General features: G+C 40.4%; 8 non-coding genes across 8 annotated transcripts in view; all 8 read right to left on the minus strand.

Moving 5' to 3' along the window:
- The window catches only part of Trnar-acg, a 73-nt gene extending 23 nt beyond the window's left edge, over positions 1–50 (minus strand). Inside the window, exon 1 of the tRNA in view lies at positions 1–50. This exon is cut by the window's left edge and continues 23 nt beyond it. This is a non-coding gene — a tRNA (tRNA-Arg).
- Positions 51–1,464: 1,414 nt separating this feature from the next.
- Trnar-acg lies at positions 1,465–1,537 on the minus strand. The gene has a single exon. It is a non-coding gene; the product is annotated as a tRNA-Arg (tRNA).
- A 1,255-nt stretch (positions 1,538–2,792) lies between these two features.
- On the minus strand, positions 2,793–2,865 carry Trnar-acg. The gene has a single exon. It is a non-coding gene; the product is annotated as a tRNA-Arg (tRNA).
- Positions 2,866–4,126: 1,261 nt separating this feature from the next.
- Positions 4,127–4,199, minus strand: Trnar-acg. The gene has a single exon. It is a non-coding gene; the product is annotated as a tRNA-Arg (tRNA).
- A 2,527-nt stretch (positions 4,200–6,726) lies between these two features.
- Trnar-acg lies at positions 6,727–6,796 on the minus strand. Its single transcript has one exon. It is a non-coding gene; the product is annotated as a tRNA-Arg (tRNA).
- Positions 6,797–8,952: 2,156 nt separating this feature from the next.
- Positions 8,953–9,025, minus strand: Trnar-acg. The gene has a single exon. It is a non-coding gene; the product is annotated as a tRNA-Arg (tRNA).
- Positions 9,026–10,328: 1,303 nt separating this feature from the next.
- On the minus strand, positions 10,329–10,401 carry Trnar-acg. The gene has a single exon. It is a non-coding gene; the product is annotated as a tRNA-Arg (tRNA).
- Positions 10,402–11,609: 1,208 nt separating this feature from the next.
- Positions 11,610–11,682, minus strand: Trnar-acg. Its single transcript has one exon. It is a non-coding gene; the product is annotated as a tRNA-Arg (tRNA).
- Positions 11,683–12,086: the final 404 nt, after the last annotated feature.

Consider the following 12,086-nt stretch of genomic DNA (forward strand, 5'->3'; position numbering starts at 1 on the left):
GGAATCTTCTGATCCGTAGTCAGACGCGTTATCCGTTGCGCCACAAGGCCTGTTGTGACTCTAATGTTCTAGGCTCTATCTTTCTTTTCGTAAATGATAGGACTTATTAAAAGAAGAAAGATTTAAACATTCTTTAGGATTCGGGGACATAATGCATGAGGTGCGAGAGTACTTTCTGAGAGGAGAGTTTGGCTTCCTGAATTAGGAATGGACTGAGGCTGTCACCTTTGCATGCTGGGCTACATTTTGATGAGCTTAACTCTATCTTTGATTCCCTCTTTCATTCTCTCTCTCTCTCTCTCTCTCTCTCTCTTTCTATCTATCTCTCACTTGCTCACTCAAACTCTGTCTCTCTCTCTCTGTCTCTGTCTGTCTATCTGTCTCTCTATCTAACTTACTAAATCTCTCTCTCTCTCTTTGTTTATCTTTCTCTCCTCACTTCTCTCTCTCTCTCTTTCTCTCTCTCTTTCTCTCACTCACTCACTCTCTCTCTTCTTTCTCTCTCTCTCTCTCCCCCCCTCTCTTCTCTCCCCCCCTCTCTCTCTCCATTCTCTCTCTCTCTCCTTCCTTCCCTTCTCTTTCTCTCTCTCTTTCTCTCCCTTCCCTCTCTCTCTCTTTCTCTCTCACTCTCTCTTTCTCCTCCCCCCCCTCTCTCTTTCTGTTTCCCTCTCTCCCTTTCTCCCTCCCTTCCTTGTCTCTCTCTCTGCCCCCCCTCTTTCCCTCCTCTTTCCTTGTCTCTCCCTCTCTCGCTCCCTCCCTTCTCTCTCTCTCTCTCTCTCTCTCTCTCTCTCTCTGTCGTTCTTTTTATATATGTACTTCCCCCTCCCCCCCTCTATTTATATCTTTTAGGGGAGGGACGTTTTCACATATAACTGAAACAGAGATATTAGTATTATCAGATTAGATTTCATATATAAATCTATGGAGCCATAAAGTTGAAACACATGAAAAGATAAACAAATCAGACACGGAACCAGAAATTATTTTTCGGCTGCTGTGCTGTGCGTTCGTCCATTTCCATCATCTGCCGTGGTGACTCTGCTTAAGTAACGTCCTACACCTTTCCCTCTTCTTCGCCAAATACACGCTCATATACGCATGTGGGTGTGAATATGAGTAGTAAATTAATAGATAGATAAATAATAAACACATACATACATACATACATGTTTATATGTATATATGTGTGTGAATGTATATGCATATATGTGTATATGTATACATATGTGTTTATATATATATATATATATATACATATATATGTATATATATGTGTGTGTGTTTGTGTGTATGTGTATTTATAGGTACTTACATATGTGTGTATATGTGTGTATGCGTATATATATATGCATACAGGAAAAGGAAAGGATGTTTATCGTGGGTCTCTTCGACTGTGAAATATGCATTGAAGAAAAAATAGCTGTAGAGGGAAATAGAGAAAGAAAGGGGACAAAAAACAGCCTTCGACCTTGCCAGGATTCGAACCTGGAATCTTCTGATCCGTAGTCAGACGCGTTATCCGTTGCGCCACAAGGCCTGTTGTGACTCTAATTTTTAAAACTCTATCTTTCTTTTCGTAATTAATAGGACATTAAAAGAAGAAAGATAAAAAAGAATATCAGAAGTTTAAAACATTCTTGAGGATTCGGGGACAATGCATAAGGTGCGAGAGTACTTTCTGAGAGGAGAGTTTGGCTTCCTGAATTAGGAATGGACTGAGGCTACATTTTGATGAACTTAACTATATCTTTGAGTCCCTCTTTCATTTTCTCTCTCTCTCTCTATCTATCTCTCACTTGCTCACTCAAACTCTGTCTCTCTCTCTCTGTCTCTGTCTGTCTATCTTTCTCTCTCTGTCTCCCTCTCTCCCTTCTCTGTCTCCCTTTCTCTCTCTCTTCTCTCTTCCCCCCCCCTCTCTCTCTCTCTCCTTCTCTCTCTCTTTCTCCCTCCCTCCTCTCTGTCTCTCTCCTCCCTCTCTCTCCTTCCTTCCCTTCTCTCTCTCTTATCTCTCCCTCCGCCCCTCTCTCTCTCTTTCTGTCATACCTCGCTCCCTCCCTCCCTTCTCTCTCTCTCTCTCTGTGTTCTTTTTATATATCTACTTCCCCCTCTCCCCCGTCCCCTCCCCCCCTCTCTATTTATATCTTTTAGGGGAGGGACGTTTTCACATATAACTGAAACAGAGATATTAGTATTATCAGATTAGATTACATATATAAATCTATGGAGCCATAAGTTGAAACACATGAAAATATAAACAAATCAGACACGGAACCAGAAATTATTTTTCGGCTGCTGTGCTGTGCGTTCGTCCATTTCCATCATCTGCCGTGGTGACTCTGCTTAAGTAACGTCCTACACCTTTCCCTCTTCTTCGCCAAATACACGCTCATATACGCATGTGGGTGTGAATATGAGTAGTAAATTAATAGATAGATAAATAATAAACACATACATACATACATACATGTTTATATGTATATATGTGTGTGAATGTATATGCATATATGTGTATATGTATACATATGTGTATATGTATACATATGTGTATATGTATACATATGTGTTTATATATATAATATATATATACACATATATATGTATATATATGTGTGTCTGTGTGTATGTGTGTATTTATAGGTACTTACATATGTGTGTATGTGTGTATGCGTTTATATATATGCATACAGGAGAGGCAAAGATCTGGATGTTTATCGTGGGTCTCTGAAATATGCATTAAATAAAAAATAGCTGTAGAGGGAAATAGAGAAAGAAAGGGGACAAAAAACAGCCTTCGACCTTGCCAGGATTCGAACCTGGAATCTTCTGATCCGTAGTCAGACGCGTTATCCGTTGCGCCACAAGGCCTGTTGTGACTCTAAAGTTCTAGGCTTTATCTTTCTTTTCGTAATTAACAGAACTTATTAAAAGAAGAAAAATAAAAAAAAAGAATATCAGAAGTTTAAATAATTCTTGAGGATTCGGGGACATAACATGAGGTGCGAGAGTACTTTCTGAGAGGAGAGTTTGTCTTCCTGAATTAGGAATGGACTGAGGCTGTCACCTTTGCATGCTGGGCTACATTTTGATGAGCTTAACTCTATCTTTGAGTCCCTCTTTCATTCTCTCTCTCTCTCTAACTCACTCAATCTCTTTCTCCCACTCTCTCTAACTCATTTACTCACAATCTCTCTCTCTCTCTCTCACTCACTCAATCTCTCTTTCTCTCTCTCACTCACTCAATCTCTTCTCTCTCTCTCTCCCTCTTTTTCTCTCACTCTGTCACACTCTCTCTCTTTCTCTCTCCCTCCCTCTCTTCTCTCTCTCTCTCTTCTCCTCCCTTCTCTTTCTCTCTCTCTTACTCACCCCTTCCCTTCTCTCTCTCTCTTCTCCCCCCTTTCTCTCTCTTCTCTCTTTCCCTCCCCCCCTCGTCTCTCTCTTTCTGTCTCCCTCTCTCCCTCCCTCCCTTCTCTCTCTGTCGTTCTTTTTATATATCTGCTTCCCCCTCTCCCGCGTCCCCTCTCCCCCTGTCTCCCTCTCTCTCTCTTTATATATTTTTAGGGGAGGGACGTTTTCACAAATAGATGAAACAGAAAGATTAGTATTATCAGATTAGATTACTTATATAAATCTATGGAGCCATAAGTTGAAACACATGAAAATATAAAAAAATCAGACACGGAACCAGAAATTATTTTTCGGCTGCTGTGCTGTGCGTTCGTCCATTTCCATCATCTGCCGTGGTGACTCTGCTTAAGTAACGTCCTACACCTTTCCCGCTTCGCCAAATACACGCTCATATACGCATGTGGGTGTGAATATGAATAGGAAATTGATAGATAGATAAATGATAAATACATACATACATGTATATATGTATATGTGTGTGCATAAATATGCATATTTGTGTATATGTATATATATGTATACATATACACACATATATATGTGTGTGTGTGGTTGTGTGTGTATCTGTAGGTACATACATATGTGTATATATATAGGAAAGGCAAATATCTAGATGTTTACAATGAGTTTCTCCGACTATGAAATATGCATTGGAGAGAGAGAAAAAATAAAGTTGTAGCGGAAAATAGAGAAAGAAAGAAACGGGACAAAGAATAACTTTCGACCTTGCCAGGATTCGAACCTGGAATCTTCTGATCCGTAGTCAGACGCGTTATCCGTTGCGCCACAAGGCCTGTTGTGACTCTAATGTCCTAGGCTATATCTTTTTTTTTTCGTAATTGCTCATCATCATCATCAGCTTAGCCCAGGCGGCCGTGGGTGCACCCATGAGTAAACAGCTTGTCTCCATCTCTTCCGGTCCATCGTCATTCTGTTCAGTGTTATACTTCCTTCTCCACTCCAGTCTTTGAGATCATCCATCCATTTCCTTTGTGGGCGTCCCCTGCCTCTACTTCCCTGTATTTCATCTTCCATTACTGCTCTTGTTGTCCCTCCTCCACGTACAAGGTGACCAAAGTACCTAAACTTCCTCCTTTTCATCACATCTACAATACTTTCTGGCTCATATCCACAAACCTCGCATATCCTATCCTTGACCCATTCATTCGTTCTCTTGTCTTTCCAGGTGATCCTTAACAATCTTCTGTATGTCTTCATTTCAAATGCCCGCAACCTCTTCTCGTCTTGCTTGCTAACTGTCCAACTTTCGCAGGCGTACAAAAGAGTACTCATTATGATTGATCTCATTAACAGTATCTTGTTTTCCAAGCTTACATTTCTAGCCCTCCAGATGTTGTCCAGTGATGCCAGTGAGCTAGTAGCTCTTCCAATTCTTATTCGAATTTCTTTTTCTGATCTCCCATTATCCGTGTGTTGAGCCTAAGTGGGTGAAACTCTTAACCTGTTCAAGCTTGATTCCATCCACCATCACATCTGCTACTTGACCATAGGTGTTCTCTGGTTTTCCAACAACCATCACTTTACTTTTCTCTGTGCTAATCTCCATTCCGTATTTCTTTGCAGTTTTCTCTAGTCTTTTGGTGATCTCCTGAATGCCACTTGCACTCTCTTCTACTAAGTCAATGTCATCTGCAAAACGTAGGTCAACTATCTTTCTCCCCGCGCAGCTAACACCCCCAGAATGTTCATCCAGCGCATCTGTCATAATTCTTTCTAAAAAGAGTTTAAATAAGGTCGGAGATAGCAAACACCCTTGTCTTACACCAACGTTGGTTGCAAACCATTCGCTATATGAGTCGTCAACCAAAACTTTAGACTTTGCACATTTATACAGCTTTTGTAATAATGTTGTTATTCCTTCACCAATGTTGAATTTCCTCATGGTGTGCCAAAGTGCCTCATGTCAGACTCTATCAAATGCTTTACGAAAGTCGATAAAATTATGGAAGATCAATTTTCCTGCATCTCTCACTTTTTCATTTAAAATTTTAATGGTTGTTATTTGTTCCACAGTGCTTCGACCTCTTCTAAACCCTGCTTGACTCTCACTAAGCACTCTAATTGATATGACTTATTAAAAAAAGACAGATATAAAAAAGAATATCAGAAATTTAAAATATTCTTGAGGATTCGGGGACATAATGCATGAGGTGCGAGAGTACTTTCTGAGAGGAGAGTTTAGCTTCCTGAATTAGGAATGGACTGAGGCTACATTTTGATGAGCTTAACTAAATCTTTGAGTCCCTCTTTCATTCTCTCTCTCTCTCTATCTATCTCTCACTCTTTCATTCTCTCTCTCTCTCTCTATCTATCTCTCACTTACTCACTCAAACTCTGTCTCTCTCTCTCTGTCTCTGTCTGTCTATCTGTCTCTCTCTATCTCACTCACTAAATCTCTCTCTCCCTTAGTCTACCTTTCTCTCTCTCTCTTTGTCTATCTTTCTCTCACTCTCTCTTCTCTCTCTCACTCTCTCTCTCTCTCTCTCTCTCTTTCTCTCTCTTTCTCTCACTCTCTCTCTTCTTTCTCTCTCTCTCTCCTTCCTTCCCTTCTCTTTCTCTCTCCCTTCCCTCTCTCTCTCATCTTTCCCTTTCTCTCTCCCCTTGTCATACCTCTCTCTCTCTCTGTCGTTCTTTTTATATATCTACTTCCCCCTCTCCCCCGTCCCCTCCCCCCCTCTCTATTTATATCTTTTAGGGGAGGGACGTTTTCACATATAACTGAAACAGAGATATTAGTATTATCAGATTAGATTACATATATAAATCTATGGAGCCATAAGTTGAAACACATGAAAAGATAAACAAATCAGACACGAAACCAGAAATTATTTTTCGGCTGCTGTGCTGTGCGTTCGTCCATTTCCATCATCTGCCGTGGTGACTCTGCTTAAGTAACGTCCTACACCTTTCCCTCTTCTTCGCCAAATACACGCTCATATACACATGTGGGTGTGAATATGAGTAGTAAATTAATAGATAGATAAATAATAAACATATACATACATACATACATGTTTATATGTATATATGTGTGTGAATGTATATGCATATATGTGTATATGTATACATATGTGTTTATATATATATGATATATATATACATATATATGTATATATATGTGTGTGTCTGTGTGTATTTATAGGTACTTACATATGTGTGTATATGTGTGTATGCGTATATGTATGCATACAGGAAAAGGAAAGGATGTTTATCGTGGGTCTCTTCGACTGTGAAATATGCATTGAAGAAAAAATAGCTGTAGAGGGACATAGAGAAAGAAAGGGGACAAAAAACAGCCTTCGACCTTGCCAGGATTCGAACCTGGAATCTGATCCGTAGTCAGACGCGTTATCCGTTGCGCCACAAGGCCTGTTGTGACTCTAATTTTTAAAACTCTATCTTTCTTTTCGTAATTAATAGGACATTATAAAAGAAGAAAGATAAAAAAGAATATCAGAAATTTAAAACATTCTTGAGGATTCGGGGACATAATGCATGAGGTGCGAGAGTACTTTCTGAGAGGGGAGTTTGTCTTCCTGAATTAGGAATGGACTGAGGCTACATTTTGATGAGCTTAACTATATCTTTGAGTCCCTGTTTCATTCTCTCTCTCTATCTATCTATCACTTGCTCACTCAAACTCTGTCTCTGTCTGTCTATCTGTCTCTCTCTATCTCACTCACTAAATCTCTCTCTCTCTTTGTCTATCTTTCTCTCTCTCTCACTCTCTCTTCTCTCTCACTCTCTCACTCACTCTCTCTCTCTCTCTCTCTCTGTCTCCCTCTCTCCCTCCCTCCCTCCTCTGTCTCCCTTTCTCTCTCTCTTCTCTCCCCCCCCCTCTCTCTCTCCCTTTTCTCTCTCTTTCCCTCCCCTCTCTCTCTCTCTCTCCCCCTTTCTCCCTCCCTCCCTTGTCTCTCTCTCTCCCCCCCTCTCTCTCTCCTTCCTTCCCTTCTCTCTCTCTCTCTCTTGTCTCTCCCTCTCCCCTTCTCTCTCTCTGTCATACCTCTCTCGCTCCCTCCCTTCTCTCTCTCTCTCTCTCTGTCGTTCTTTTTATATATTTCCTTCCCCACCCCCCCTCTATTTATATCTTTTAGGGGAGGGACGTTTTCACATATAACTGAAACAGAGATATTAGTATTATCAGATTAGATTACATATATAAATCTATGGAGCCATAAGTTGAAACACATGAAAAGATAAACAAATCAGACACGAAACCAGAAATTATTTTTCGGCTGCTGTGCTGTGCGTTCGTCCATTTCCCTCATCTGCCGTGGTGACTCTGCTTAAGTAATGTCCTACACCTTTCCCTCTTCTTCGCCAAATACACGTGAGTTTGGCTTCCTGAATTAGGAATGGACTGAGGCTACATTTTGATGAGCTTAACTATATCTTTGAGTCCCTCTTTCATTTTCTCTCTCTCTCTCTCTATCTCTCACTTTCTCACTCAAACTCTGCCTCTCTTTATCTGTCTCTGTCTGTCTATCTGTCTCTCTCTATCTCACTTACTCACTAAATCTTTCTCTCTCTTTGTCTTCTCTCTCTCTCTTTGTCTATCTCTCTCTCTCTCACTCTCTCTTCTCTCTCTCTCACTCACTCTCTCTCTCTCTTTCTCTCACTCACTCACTCTCTCTCTTCTTTCTCTCTCCTTCCCTCCCTTCTCTTTCTTTTTTTTTTTCTCTCTCTCTCCTTTCTCTCTCTCTCTCCCCCTCTCTCTCTCCTTCCTTCCCTTCTCTTTCTCTCTCTCCCTTCCCTCTCTCTCTCTTTCTCTCTCTCTCTCTCTCTTTCTCCCCCCCTCTCTCTCTTTCTGTTTCCCTCTCTTCCTCCCTCCCTTCTCTCTCTCTCTCTCTGTAGTTCTTTTTATATATCTACTTCCCTCTCTCCCACGTCCCCTCCCCCCTCTCTATTTATATCTTTTAGGGGAGGGACGTTTTCACATATAACTGAAACAGAGATATTAGTATTATCAGATTAGATTACATATATAAATCTATGGAGCCATAAGTTGAAACACATGAAAAGATAAACAAATCAGACACGGAACCAGAAATTATTTTTCGGCTGCTGTGCTGTGCGTTCGTCCATTTCCCTCATCTGCCGTGGTGACTCTGCTTAAGTAACGTCCTACACCTTTCCCTCTTCTTCGCCAAATACACGCTCATATACGCATGTGGGTGTGAATATGAGTAGTAAATTAATAGATAGATAAATAATAAACACATACATACATACATGTTTATATGTATATATGTGTGAATGTATATGCATATATGTGTATATGTATACATATGTATTTATATATATATGATATATATACATATATATGTATATATATGTGTGTGTGTTTGTGTATGTGTGTATTTATAGGTACTTACATTGTGTGTATATGTGTGTATGCGTACATATATATGCATACAGGAAAAGGAAAGGATGTTTATCGTGGGTCTCTTCGACTGTGAAATATGCATTGAAGAAAAAATAGCTGTAGAGGGAAATAGAGAAAGAAAGGGGACAAAAAACAGCCTTCGACCTTGCCAGGATTCGAACCTGGAATCTTCTGATCCGTAGTCAGACGCGTTATCCGTTGCGCCACAAGGCCTGTTGTGACTCTAATTTTTAAAACTCTATCTTTCTTTTCGTAATTAATAGGACATTATAAAAGAAGAAAGATAAAAAAGAATATCAGAAATTTAAAACATTCTTGAGGATTCGGGGACATAATGCATGAGGTGCGAGAGTACTTTCTGAGAGGGGAGTTTGTCTTCCTGAATTAGGAATGGACTGAGGCTACATTTTGATGAGCTTAACTATATCTTTGAGTCCCTCTTTCATTCTCTCTCTATCTATCTATCTATCATTTGCTCACTCAAACTCTGTCTCTCTCTCTCTGTCTCTGTCTGTCTATCTGTCTCTCTCTATCTCACTCACTAAATCTTCTCTCCCTCTCTTTGTCTATCTTTCTCTCTCACTCTCTTCTCTCTCTCACTCACTCTCTCTCTCTCTTTCTCTCACTCACTCACTCTCTCTTCTTTCTCTCTCTCTCTCTCTCTCTCTCCTTCCCTCCCTTCTCTTTCTTTTTTTCTCGCTCTCACTCTCTCTCTCTGTCTCCCTCTCTCCCTCCCTCCCTTCTCTTTCTCTCTCCCCTTCTCTCTCTCTCTCTTGTCTCTCCCTCCCCCCCTCTCTCTCTCTGTCATACCTCTCTCGCTCCCTCCCTTCTCTCTCTCTCTCTCTCTCCTGTTCTTTTTATATATCTACTTCCCCCTCTCCCCGTCCCCTCCCCCCCTCTCTATTTATATCTTTTAGGGGAGGGACGTTTTCACATATAACTGAAACAGAGATATTAGTATTATCAGATTAGATTACATATATAAATCTATGGAGCCATAAGTTGAAACACATGAAAAGATAAACAAATCAGACACGGAACCAGAAATTATTTTTCGGCTGCTGTGCTGTGCGTTCGTCCATTTCCATCATCTGCCGTGGAGAATCTGCTTAAGTAACGTCCTACACCTTTCCCTCTTCTTCGCCAAATACACGCTCATATACGCATGTGGGTGTGAATATGAGTAGTAAATTAATAGATAGATAAATAATAAACACATACATACATGTTTATATGTATATATGTGTGTGAATGTATATGCATATCTGTGTATATGTATACATATGTGTTTATATATAATATATATATACACATATATATGTATATATATGTGTGACTGTGTGTATGTGTGTATTTATAGGTACTTACATATGTGTGTATGTGTGTATGCGTTTATATATATGCATACAGGAGAGGCAAAGATCTGGATGTTTATCGTGGGTCTCTGAAATATGCATTAAATAAAAAATAGCTGTAGAGGGAAAGAAAAAAAAGAAAGGGGACAAAAAACAGCCTTCGACCTTGCCAGGATTCGAACCTGGAATCTTCTGATCCGTAGTCAGACGCGTTATCCGTTGCGCCACAAGCCCTGTTGTGACTCTAATGTTCTAGGCTTTATCTTTCTTTTCGTAATTAACAGAACTTATTAAAAGAAGAAGAAGAAAAAAAAGAATATCAGAAGTTTAAATAATTCTTGAGGATTCGGGGACATAACATGAGGTGCGAGAGTACTTTCTGAGAGGAGAGTTTGTCTTCCTGAATTAGGAATGGACTGAGGCTGTCACCTTTGCATGCTGGGCTACATTTTGATGAGCTTAACTCTATCTTTGAGTCCCTCTTTCATTCTCTCTCTCTCTCTAACTCACTCAATCTCTTTCTCCCACTCTCTCTAACTCCTTTACTCACAATCTCTCTCTCTTTCACTCACTTACTCAATCTCTCTCTCACTCACTCACTCACTCAATCTCTTCTCTCTCTCTCTCCCTCTTTTTCTCTCACTCTTTCTCTCTCCTCCTCCCTCTCTCTCCTCTCTCTTCTCCCTCCTCCCTCTCCTCTTTCTCTCTCTTCTCTCTTTCCCTCCCCCCCTCGCCGCTCTCTTTCTGTCTCTCTCTCTCTCCCTCCCTCCCTTCTCTCTCTGTCGTTCTTTTTATATATCTGCTTCCCCCTCTCCCGCGTCCCCTCTCCCTCTGTCTCCCTCTTTTTATATATTTTTAGGGGAGGGACGTTTTCACAAATAGATGAAACAGAAAGATTAGTATTATCAGATTAGATTACTTATATAAATCTATGGAGCCATAAGTTGAAACACATGAAAATATAAAAAAATCAGACACGGAACCAGAAATTATTTTTCGGCTGCTGTGCTGTGCGTTCGTCCATTTCCATCATCTGCCGTGGTGACTCTGCTTAAGTAACGTCCTACACCTTTCCCGCTTCCCCAAATACACGCTCATATACGCATGTGGGTGTGAATATGAATAGGAAATTGATAGATAGATAAATGATAAATACATACATACATGTATATATGTATATGTGTGTGCATAAATATGCATATTTGTGTATATGTATACATATGTGTGTATATGTATATATATGTATACATATACACACACATATATATGTGTGTGTGTGGTTGTGTGTGTATCTGTAGGTACATACATATGTGTATATATATAGGAAAGGCAAATATCTAGATGTTTACAGTGAGTTTCTCCGACTATGAAATATGCATTGGAGAAAAAAAATGATGTAGTGGGAAATAGAGAGAGAAAGAAACGGGACAAAGAATAACCTTCGACCTTGCCAGGATTCGAACCTGGAATCTTCTGATCCGTAGTCAGACGCGTTATCCGTTGCGCCACAAGGCCTGTTGTGACTCTAATGTCCTAGGCTATATCTTTTTTTTTTCGTAATTGCTCATCATCATCATCAGCTCCTTAGCCCAGGCGGCCGTGGGTGCACCCATGAGTAAACAGCTTGTCTCCATCTCTCCCGGTCCATCGTCATTCTGTTCAGTGTTATACTTCCTTCTCCACTCCAGTCTTTGAGATCATCCATCCATTTCCTTTGTGGGCGTCCCCTGCCTCTACTTCCCTGTATTTCACCTTTCATTACTGCTCTTGCTGTCCCTCCTCCACGTACAAGGTGACCAAAGTACCTAAACTTCCTCCTTTTCATCACATCTACAATACTTTCTGGCTCATATCCACAAACCTCGCATATCCTATCCTTGACCCATTCATTCGTTCTCTTGTCTTTCCAGGTGATCCTT

Source organism: Penaeus monodon, chromosome 10 (assembly GCF_015228065.2).
Source record: "Penaeus monodon isolate SGIC_2016 chromosome 10, NSTDA_Pmon_1, whole genome shotgun sequence".
In the NCBI taxonomy this organism is placed as follows: domain Eukaryota; kingdom Metazoa; phylum Arthropoda; class Malacostraca; order Decapoda; family Penaeidae; genus Penaeus; species Penaeus monodon.